Source organism: Genypterus blacodes, unplaced genomic scaffold (genome assembly GCF_046128005.1).
Source record: "Genypterus blacodes isolate CSIRO-AG114 ecotype Tasmania unplaced genomic scaffold, CSIRO-AGI_Gbla_v1 ptg000044l_1, whole genome shotgun sequence".
In the NCBI taxonomy this organism is placed as follows: domain Eukaryota; kingdom Metazoa; phylum Chordata; class Actinopteri; order Ophidiiformes; family Ophidiidae; genus Genypterus; species Genypterus blacodes.
Genome location: NW_027466857.1, coordinates 2,534,353 through 2,546,537, shown reverse-complemented (window position 1 = coordinate 2,546,537; position 12,185 = coordinate 2,534,353).

The window sequence follows — 12,185 nt, the reverse complement described above, 5'->3', positions numbered from 1 at the left end:
CTTATATGCTGGCTGTTTAGAAGACACACACACTCAGCTTTAGCAGTAGTTTGTGTTGGCAGGGGTAATAAAGTCAATTACAGCAAAGTTCCACTAAGGCTTTCTGCTTTATTGTACTTCCTGTTTGGACAAACAGAATTATACTACTGCACAAAGGTTTAAGATGGATTATCAACAGATCCTGTTCAAATAGTATTTGTAAATAATTCATTTCAGCCAGCTAGCAGTGCCAGATGTGCATTCCTTACCACATATAGTTAAAGCATTCAAACCAAGTCATAACCAGACAATATAATGGCCGCAAGACCACAGAATTAGCCCAATGTTTGTGCAGGACGGAATTGATAACCAATGATTTGATGATGCACTTCACTCAATCTCAACATTGTTGACTCATCCGATGGCTTTTGTGGATGGAAGCCCTGCGTGCAAGCAAGTTATTGTGGATGGATTGTGGATTCAAATCAGATATTGCGTTCCTCTGCCCTCCTGGTATGACTGCTGTATTCAGAGATGTTTGTGCCGGCTGCAGAAGACAAAATCAGTGTGATATTTACAGTACAAGCATGAAATGAAGTTTGTTTGTGTGTGTGAGGGTGAAGATCAATGAACTGTTGACCAGCTCAACGCAGACAGTGAGATGCATAAAGAAGCAGTTCCAGTCATGACTGCAACTCTTCTACAACAAGTAACTAAAATACGGCCAAGTACAGACGAGAAAAAACATAAACTGTAGAAATAGAAGAGCTAACATAGAGTCCCTGGTTTTGGAAAACGTTATCTTTTATAATGTTACATTGAATTCAAAATGGGTAGTGTTTGAAGTTAAATGATAGTTATATTTGGATTTTTATTTCATGTTGATATATAAGTTAAGTATGTTTTCCTTGCACTTCAGTGCTGCTTCTCACCAATCCTGGTATCCAGTAGATTTTAACACTCTTTCGGTACTGAGTTTTATTGGGCTGAGCTTTCATGGTTGTGGCTCTGTTGATCCAAGACATGCAACGCTGAAAGTGAGTCACACAACTTCTATCAAACTTTCAAATGGAAATGGCAAATATCAAATACAATTTGTAAGTGTGTGTACACTTGCTTACTTACTTATGTGTTGCCCCAGGTGAACTACAAACAACTCTAATCTAATTTAGGATTATTGAATCAAAACAATGAAACATATATCCATACTGCAGCTTTGAAAAAAATAACAACAATAATGTGCAGTAATATTTTACACTCATTGAAATTCAGGGTTGCTGCTCTGTATGGTTGATTGATTGAACAGAGTATTGATTGAACATACAGCCTGTGGAGTAAAGCTTTTTCCCATGTGCTCCTCCTTCTGGTCGGTCTTCCTGCTAAAAATTCTCCATTGTAAATGAAGCAATGCTTTCCATTTCTCCCCCTCGCACCTCAATTTGACACCATGGAGAAAAAATACATCCAAAAGTAGACTCAAATTTCTACTTTAATACACAGCTGTTGCTTTTTAAAAGCCTGTCTCTGTTGTTTTGGTCAAAGCACTTGATAAGATGAAGGTTTGGGGGTTTGTCCCATGGTGACCTTGCAACAAATGGCTCAATTATCCGAGCTACCAGTAGACCCAGTGCATTCTTTGCTTAACCCCTTGCTGTCACACACAGTCACACACACACTCACTCAAATGTGCACTGGCCAAGGAGTTCAAAGTTCATCGCACTCTTTACAATGGCTCTTATTTTTTCCCCTCTCTTCCAGAGCCTTGGACTAATTTGTTGACTTAATGACCTTTTCCTTGGAATTCGAATCTATAAGGTTTTTGGACTGTGCAGGTGAGGTCACATGCAACAAAACCTTTTAAATGTCAAATAAGGCTCGAAGATTTCAACCTTTTCAAAAGAATAATCAAGAATCAAAACAAAAGACATTCTTTCACTGTTCATTATAACCAACTTTTGCTTATATTTGCCAAGTGTGTGTGTGTATATGATAAGGTAATATTGACAGTCTAGCTCTGCAATCAAAAGGGGACTCACTCTCATTATTTGTAAAATGATTCTTATAAATGTGTACCAGTGATGAAGGAAAACATTTTGGGATGAAGGAAAACACTATACAGGTTATGTTTGATGTTTACTATATGTATTCAGATTTATATGATGTCTAAGCACGAGTATGGCTAATAGTTGACAAAATCTTTCTTAACAGCTGCCATTTTCATTTGGACTTTTGAACAAAATCTGGAAAGGTCTTTGTGTGAAAACCCCGAACACTTGATCTGACCAGCAAATGGTCCTATAGAACCAAAAAACTGCCTTATGTGACTAATCTGCATCTTTACCATTTGTTAGTCATTACATTACATTACGATCATTTGGCAGACGCTTTTATCCAAAGCGACTTACATTACATTATATTACCACCCTTCGCAGAGGGGGGAGCAATTGAGAGTTCGGTGCCTTGCTCAGGGCACCTCGGCAGGGACTCGAACCGGCAACCCTCCGGTTCTTAAGCGGAAGCTCTACCCACTCGACTACTGCCTCCCTCTGGTCATGCCAGAGGGAGTCATGCCGCCTCTGGACAAAAACAACACTGTTGACACACAAGCTGTGTTCTTGCGCAAAAATAACACTTTCCCAAAAGTCATCAACAATGTCAAGTCACATTGTCCAGCTTTTGAAACTCTTTTTAAACCTGCACTATTTTTTCTTAGAACATAGCATTGCATGAAAGGGCAGAGCGAAAAGAGGTCTCAAGGTCCCATGAAGTCCCGGATGTCTCAATGATTCCAGGTAACATTCATATGTGACTTGCTTCTTAATGCTGCCCCGCTAACTCCCAGTGCTGTTAACTTTGCAGGACTTTGCAAAATCCTGCGGATGAATCTGGGTATGCATTGATATTTAAAATCTATTTTCTTTGGGTACTATATTTCCTTACACCCCCCTGAAACTAAACGTATAACTTCACATAGAGTAGTTTTAAGAGGCGTTTCCATGTGTTCAATGCACAGCGTCCTGTGGTCTCACAAAGGTTCCACAGACTATTGGTCCACTAAATATCGAAACAAATACAGTTTTCATTTCATTGCCATTTATCAAGAAATGACCCCTTGACTCTGGTAAATTCTTCACTGCTTGATTGTCATGTGATCCATGTTGTCACATTCTGTAAACACCAAATAACAACTCAGAAACAGTGGACTTAACACATGACAATTCACTGTGAAAAAAGAAAGGAATTTTCAAATGTAATTGTTACTTGTTGCAACATTACTAGAATGTAAGAAATTACAGAGAATTCTTATATATTAAGTGTTAAGAGGCAGAATGAAATGTAATTTTCTTGTGTGTGGTCTATCTTTGGCTTTGCAGATTTCTACCATTAATTTTGGCAACATGAAGCAGGATGATATTTAAGCAGAGATGAAATTCTATCCAACGACGTATTAAGCTGAGAAGAAACTAAAGAAGAAGCTAAATTTATTCAGAAAAGCTTCTTCAGTCATGTATGACTTCTCATTACATGCCAGATTTTTGCAGTTTGATAAAATACTTGTTCTCTCATGCAAAGAGAGAAAGAAAGAATTGCTTGTCTCTGAGATAAAGAGATATCACTCCATGATAGCAATGCTTGCCTGAATGCATGTCGTTTAGTGTTGCCTAGAGCTGTTATAATCTTAAGAATTGTTAAACATACTACAATCATTTACATTTGACTCATCTGGCTCTTGTACAATGCCTTTCCTTTGTATACAACAATGCTCTATTCAGAGATTCACAAAGTCTCCTGGGCCTCTTCTATGGCTTGTTTATTTTCACTTGGACAGTAGCACTAGATACCAACACTGGCATGCTGGGTGTGGATACACACTGGCATTGAGACACTTCTTATAGAAAAGGTTTGCCTCTTGTTAAATTGTGAAAAGGTGCTTCTTGTTGGAGAGAAAAGCTTCCCTATGCAGAGAAGCTTCAGAGAATGGAGGAGAGCTCACAGAGAGCCCAGATGGTCGAGTCTGTGTTAATGTTGAGCTTTGGAAATGTTGAAGAAATGCCAAGCGAGCGATGAATGTGAGAGATGTTTATCAGAGGGAATTCAGCTAGAGTAACGCTACACATTTACTAAGTTGAAGTGAATGTGAGTTCCAAGCAGTTTGTGATTTGTGTGTGGTTCCTTTGACATCTTACTATTAATCAGTCCACCAGCTAAAATTAGGTATTTTTAGATGTCTTTATGCTAAGAGCTCTAGATGACGCTGCACATGTACAAAATTGACTTGCTGTCCATCATTTCTTGAAGGTCTCCACAAAATACATACAAGCAGTGCTTCAAGTGGGTTAGTATGCAATTTTTTTCCTTCTATTCGTTAATTAATTGCCGTAGGTAACAACTGCATACAAGTGATTTCCCAGGGTGCATTTCATCACCTGGTTGTTTCACTATGCTGTTTCATGTTGACAATAACTAGCGTCCGCAGTGGCCTGGCCTGCGACGTCATCACTCCCTTTGTGCCAGACCACAAAGTTTTGGTGCCCAGAAAGTCAGTACGGAACGGGTTTATCCAGCCCAGGACCAATGTTTTTGCATTGGAAACAATTTGACTCCAGCACCTGCCCCTGTTGGAAAAGTGGGATGAGAGTGCCGTCAAGTAAAACAAAGAATGTTTTGGTCCAAAACTGCATACTGGTTTCTTTTTGTGATACAAATGAAAGTCTATGTGGTGCAAACATTTCTCTGCCCAATAATAGGTTCAAGTCAGTGTCAAATGTGAGCAAATTGAAAATGGTGTATTGTCACCTCCGATTTTTCTCTCTCTCCTCTAATATCTCAATTTATCTGGCCCTCTAACCTTAATCTCCTTCCATTTCTCTTATTTTTCTTGGTCTGAGAATGATTCTAACAGACACAGTAAAGTGAGAGTCTGAACTCAGCTGGGTCTGCGATGTGGGAGTAGCTTTGAATACATGGAAATCAGTTTCAGTGAGTTGGCTCAGGAGTCAAAATCCGGTGTGTTCCTCACACCATCTGGTGATGTATTCTGGAGGCCTGTGGGTGATATGTAGGAAATGTGTGCATGAGTGTCAATGTGAGGTCTGTGTGTGTTAAGTATGTCAAGTGTGTGTGCGTGTGCGTGTGCGTGTGCGTGTGCGTGTGCGTGCGCGTGCGCGTGCGCGTGCGCGTGTGTGTGTGTGTGCAGGAAGCGAAAGCAGGACATATGGCCCGTGAACCTTATATCAGAACAGACAAAGCAGGAGGACAGACTGTGAGTAGTGATGGTGAAGCTGTTACTCTGCTCCCATCGCTCACCAAAGCTTCGCAACAAGATAACGACATCTCCAGCAGACTCTTCTTCCTCCCTGCCCCTATAAAGAGTATTTGGGTTTTATAATCTGACAAGAGAAAATTGATTGTGACCACCATGAAAAGAAACTTCAACGCAATGGATCTCATAATCTAGCAAACATCAAGTAAATCATCTGCTAAGAAACTCTATTGAATATAGTCAGAACAAATCTACCACTGTAACTTTACATGTAGTTTTAGGCCATTACACATTCAGATTAAAATCAACAAAAAGGGATACTATATGTACTTTTACAATGTTTATTTGTATTAGTATCTGCACAAATCTATGTCTGGCTTAACACATTTTAAAAGCATCCCCACAATTTAAACTGTGGGGGGAAAATGATCAGGCACCATGGAGAATTGTACCAGATTTTGAGAAGTCTTGTTGAAATTTGGTATATATCATAAGCAAAGTATTTTTCCATCGATCGTGCGCAGCTGATTCTGATTCCTTCCTTTTTTTTCACGTACATTGCAATGATATGTCACATCACAACAGAGTGAGAGGTCATTTGCACTTTGGGAGTCTCATATCACAAGTCCTGAATAATGACACAATACAAACGAAGTCAGAGTTTTTTCCAGCAATCCTCCACGTCTCAGCGGCATGTGAAATATGTGTGATGGAACTGAGGTTCGTAACGCGATGTCAGGCTCACAAGAATCCATTGTTCGACTCCAGCCCACGAGTCAAAGGACGCGTGTGTGTGCGATCAGCAAGTCATAATGTGTAATTATTCTACAGGATGGAAACAAAGTGAAGAAAAAAGACCAAAAGGAATTTTTTGTGTTGAAGCTACAGTAAAGTATTTCCCTTTTTGTGTTTGATATAATGCACCAATTAAATCTGGCATTTGACGGTGGTCTTGTAGCATCCTGACGATACTAATGTGCTTTATTTTTTGCCTTATTATGTTGCATCATTTCTCACTCACAGATGCAATAAATCACTGAATCGCTTTTCTTTGTTAGATTGGTCAGATTTTAGTCATAAATCTGTTTGATATCCAGTCCAGTCTACTACTGTTTCTCTAAACCCAAGCTGAAAAATGTATCAATGCTTTTGCTGCTTAACTACAACAAGATGAGAAATTGGTAAAAGAGCAGAGTGTTTTCTTGAATTTGTGTTGTGTGTGTCGTTTTTGCAATGAGAGAATAAAAAACCGATATGCATGGAGAGCTGGCTGTTTTAAGTCTGCCCCACCTACGTTAACACACTTAGACAGACCATACACACACACCCTGACAAGGAAACACTTGGAAACACAGAGGCCTCTGCTGTCATAACAAACAGAGCAGTTGGGGACCTGTGCAGTCAGGAGGCGTCTCTAAAATCAGCTGTCTTTGTGTGAAAACAGTCTCCTGCTTTTTGCATGAGCCAAACTCAGCGTCCTGGGTCGAAACACGTGCAGAGAGTAGCGGCTTCCCAGACATCATCTCCACCATCCCTGGAGTCTCTTTAAGTTTTGACAACCGGCAGTAAAATCTGACCAAAACTAACGTGGTACATTTCAGAGTTATGATACGTAGGCAACTTTTAACACAATGCAGATGGCCAACAATGCCTTGAGCTTGGAGAGGATCTGGGTACAGACAGAAATCTATGTTTTTTTAAATGTTTGTTTAACCAAGCACTTAACAGAGAACAAATTTGTGTTTACAGAAACAGCTTGTCGGAGTAGCTGCAGGGAGACGTTTCAGACTGAACACAGCGTTCAGACTGAACACAGCAGGCTGAGCCACAGACTACTGCTGCTTGATACTGGGCTGATCACTCCAGCAGTGTATGGGTAATGGCTTGCTTAAGGGCAACTGGACCCAGAAGTATGTTAGTCATTGGCTTCTTCTGCTTATAACCCCTTCACAGCCTTTAAACAAATTTCAAACACCAAAAGGTTTCCATCTAGAACAAGCTTAACAGTCTTTCATGTAGTGACATTTCTACCATGTAAAGAAAAAAGCAAGTGGACTTCCCCAGTACATTTCAAACTGCATACCTCTGATGGAACTTCAAGTGCCCCCTGGTGGTATCCCAGATAACTACACATATCAACAGACAGAAAACAATTATGGTCTGGTAAATCTGCCTGATTATTATTTATTGCATGCTCACAATCATACGGGAAAAATTGCTGAAATAATCGATTTGCATTGTAATCACATTGAAACAATCTTTATAATCCAGACTGTTTTGTTACTTGATTTAGAGCAAATGACTTTGAGGGCTCAATAAAATACTAATGTAACGTCAGACTGGTTGGATTTATGAACGAACAGCCGTGTAAAACTTATTTTATCCATATTTCTATCAGATTAAATTATCACTATTATTATTACTCATTGTTTTAAAAAGACTTGATGAGATTATTGGAATGAAAAATAAAGCTCAAATCTATTTAAATGTTCTGTTTTAATTCCTGTTTTTGGGTTGTTGTTCTTTGCAGTGTGACGCCCCGGTGACGTCTCTACATAAGCATCATGGCTGGTAGAAAGACCTGCCGCCACCCCCCGCCCCCCTATAGATGGTAAGTCAACTGTGTCATTGGCCTGCTAATGGCAGGGATCACGCATGGCTGTATAACAAGAGCAGGACAAGCTGTCAGTGGTCTTCTGACAGGTGCAGTCTTCCCAGAATGCCTTGCAGGCGTGCTGCAGAGCATCAGCGAAGCCCCATTCTCCGGCTGGTCTCTGCTGACGAGCCAAACATGCCCATCTCCCACAGACACAAGTAATTAGGTTTCCAGTTGGGCTTTACACAGCAAACTGAAAGGGTCTACTTCGTTTCTGCCTGCAGTCACACTACAACAGCTCTCACAATGAAGAAGGATTATGTGACTGACTCTGACTCTGTTTCTCTGCTTCGCTTTACAGAAATGTGTCTGAAAAGTGGACCAAATGGTGAACACATTAATATTACAAAAGCTGTATTCTGAGAAGACACCTTTTTTTTGTTCATTTCAAGAATCAGACCAATCTGAAAAACCCTTAACAAGTCTTTTTTCCTCCTGCCCTGAATATCTTATGCCATATTCAAACATAAATCTGCAAAACTGTTTTCAGGAGTTTTCAGTTTCAGACAAAACACTGCTCTGGTTTTAAAAAATAAAAATGCTTTTCAAAAGCAAAAGTTGTTCTATGCTATGACCAAAATTCCTGAAGTTTAATTGGTGTAATTAAAAAACAAAAAATGTAGTTTCAATCGCAACTCATTTAAAGCTTTTCTGTCTCCCAAAGATACAAAGAGGCTTGCGCATGCATTTATCACAAGTAGGTTTGAAAACTGCCACACACTGCTCTTTGGTCTTCCTAAAAAGCCCATAAATCAATTTGATCTTGTGCAGAATGCTGCAGCCAACCAGAACTAAGAAGAGAGACCACATCACTCCCGTCCTAATGTCCCTGCAGTGGCTCCCAATTAGTCAGAGCATAGAATTTAAGATCTGAGTACTCTAGGTACTAAGGCTCAACATGGCCTTGCCAAAAACTATATTGTTGATTTGCTTCAAATGTATGTCCCTGGTAAAAGCCTAAGAGCCACCAGCTGCTACTCAATGTTCCAAGGACTGATGCTGCTGCAGATCAAAACAAAGCTTTACCTTAATGGTCTCCATTCTATATAGAACGATTCACTACACTGCCATGTTAATCTAATTATTATTATTTAATATATCTAATAATTAATTTTTGTCTCTCGAGTTATTATTTTTGTATTTTTTGTTTAGTTTTTAGTTTTTAACTTATAACTCTTTGCTTTATTAAGACTTCCACTGCTGTCAACCCTTCTTTTATCTTAAAAATATAAATGTCCTGTCTTTCCTCTTTTTATAAAAAACACTTTCAGTTCCATTTGATGTATGAAACATGCTGTCAGTATTTTTATGGTTTTACTTTAAATGAGAAACTAATAGCAACAAATATGTGACTTCCTTCTTGACAGTTTTTCAGCGACTGGTGAGTGGAATAATAGATCAAAAGAATGATAAACATAAAAGTCAAAGAGAATAAATCTGATGTTAATGCATAAAACTCCCACGGCTAATAATGATCCATTATAATAAGCACCATAACAAATCATTTAGCGTGTGAGTGTGGGAGTGAAGTCCTTGTCACTCAGTCAAGTCCATTGTGCAACCGCATCAGCACAAAAGCCATTTACTCATAAAGTAGAGAAAACCTACAACAGTACTTCAAGTTCTTTCTGAACTTCTTCGTAAAGGCTTGTGTACTATTGAGCCTTCATTCAGGAGTTTATCTGTTCGTATCAAAGCCTTTTCTCCTTTCTGAAACATACAGATTGACCTTTGCTACAGCAATTCTGGGTGATAACATTCAGTTTATGGTACTGTTTCTTTAAGGCTCCTTTTTGTCCGGATTGGCCAGCTGCTTCAAGCTTGAGCTGGCAACAATCATGGAGTGTGAAAGTGGATTCTGGCCAGATACCCACGCTCACTATCACTGCACTTGGTGGGAGTGTCAAACCAGAGTGTCAGCTCCAAATGTAAACATGTTACTGAACTGAGGGACCAATCAAAAACAAAACTTTCAGGGCAAATAAGGAACATTAGGTTTGTGTTAGACGAAGTTTTACAACTTTGCCATGTCAACAATGTTCAACACATACAACCCCACAACATTACATTATAAAATAAGGGGAAATGAAAATGTAATATTCTGTATGCCCAATTTCCTGCTGAGTTTTTGTGAACACATTACAAAGGTGATTCACTTCCCTTGAATGAGATTGTAATAAGTGCTTGTATGTTATTGGTTTGCCTTATTTTGTGAACTGAAAACCAGTGGAAAACAAGCCATATGTGTGTCCTGGTCGTTTACTTTTAAGGCTATTCGACATAAGTAGGACAACAGGAAGAGGGACTGCATTTTTCAAAAGGATGTTTGAAACACACACTTACAGGACATACAAAATGTTTTTGGTTCTGTCACTGAAAAATGTGAAATGATGGCGCTCAGTGTGTGTATTTTCTAGGCCAAGGCTGAACGCCAGATTCACAGCATGTCCCACCATGAAGTGGGAACAAATTTATCTTGGCACTTGCTTGCCGACTACAGCTGAACAAGTCCTCAATGCATAGTCTCCTGTTGAGCTTTTTCTGGGAAAAATAAAATTTGTATTGAGAATGGAGTGAGCATCTGTTTGCATCTATGCATGTGTTGTTGTGTATGCAGTATGAAACAAGTGAAGAACAAAACGACCAGTCTGTTCCACAGAAAATGTTTTTTTGCTGTGTTACAGAGCTTTTAAAAGTTACATTCAATTAAACATTGTGTAGTACAACCTTAAAAGTCTAATTTTATGTCAGAATGTAGAGCAAAATCACCTTGCAGAAACATTCATTGTATCACATGCAGAAGCAGCATTTTAGGTGACTTCCATTGCCAACCACAATAAACACAAAGGAGCAGCGGTACTAATCCTGAGCTTCCTCCTGATGTCTGAGCTCTTCACCCTATCATTCAGCTGGAGTGCCAACACCCTGCAGAGGAAACACATTTTGGCCACTTGTTTTCATGGTCTCATTCTTTCAATCACCACCCAGAGCTCATGATGATGAGAAGTAAGAGTTGGATTATAGATCGATCAGCAAATTGAAAGGTTTGCCTTCAGCCTTTCTCTTCACCATGACAATTCAATACAGCGTGTATATCACCGTAAGAGCCTCTCCAATCTAACAAGCCATTCTACCCATGCTCGTGAATAAGACATTGAATTCATTTGATGCACCAACTTAAATGTGTGATCTGCCGTTGTGCAGTCAAGTTACATAGCCTTAGTTTTGGAACTGCTTCAAACAGATCGAGCGCATTTTGGATGTCGCAGCATTGTCAAGCCAAAACAACTACATGGTCTGCAAAAACCAGAGAGGTAATATTCAGGTCTCCAAACTGGATACCCACATCCTAGACTCATCCCTGAGATTCTGTCCATGAAAATCACAAACCAAACAGGTGACCAGGGCCAGCTTCACAATCTATTGAGACATGAAACACTGTTTGTGCTGTCAGAAACCAGCCTATAAGAGCAGTCGTATGTCAATGGGAAACTTGTGATGCTTAAGTTGTGTTGACAATAGAGTGAAGGCTCTACCGGGTAGCTTGAATATAGCAACACAGCATCAAAACACTATTGTTTATATTTCATAGATCTCGATGCTCTGATGCGGTAACATTTTAAACTAGTGACCTTGACTAATATCACATACGAAAAAACATTTTTAAAAATCATATCCACTGACTATAATTGTAAAAATATGAAAGTGGTTAGCTTCAAGCTAAAACACAATATCAAACATTATTTTTGTGATTTTTAGATGAGCAAACTCTGCTCGGGCTAAAATACTGATGTGAGAAATGTAACACATTTCACATTTTCCATGCTTTTATTAAATACATGGAGGAACCCAAGGTTGTCAATCAATGGAGAAAATGATTTCACTTAATCTTATTAAACCCTTTCATAGGCTATAGCATATTTTCAGAAATATGCTCATTAATCACAGCACTGCTGCTTTGTTCTATTCTGAACAGCAGACGTTGTGGAGACGGAGGCTTTTAAAGAAAAAGACTATGTGGGAAAACATTCTGAAAAAAGGAGGGGGGGCAGGAGGGCAGGCCAGATCTGCCAGCTGACAGCCTCCATTAGAGAGAGACTGGACTGCAGACTGAGGTTAACTGATCCAGATTGAGCTGATATGGCACAACAACAGCTGCTTTCTCATCCGCTGCCTACTCAGAGCAGCTTTCCTCAAGCCTGATCCTGGGAACACACCACACTCCTTTCTCCTATGTGTTATCTGTATAGTTACAATAAGATACTGCACGTCTAAAGAGAAAGTGTG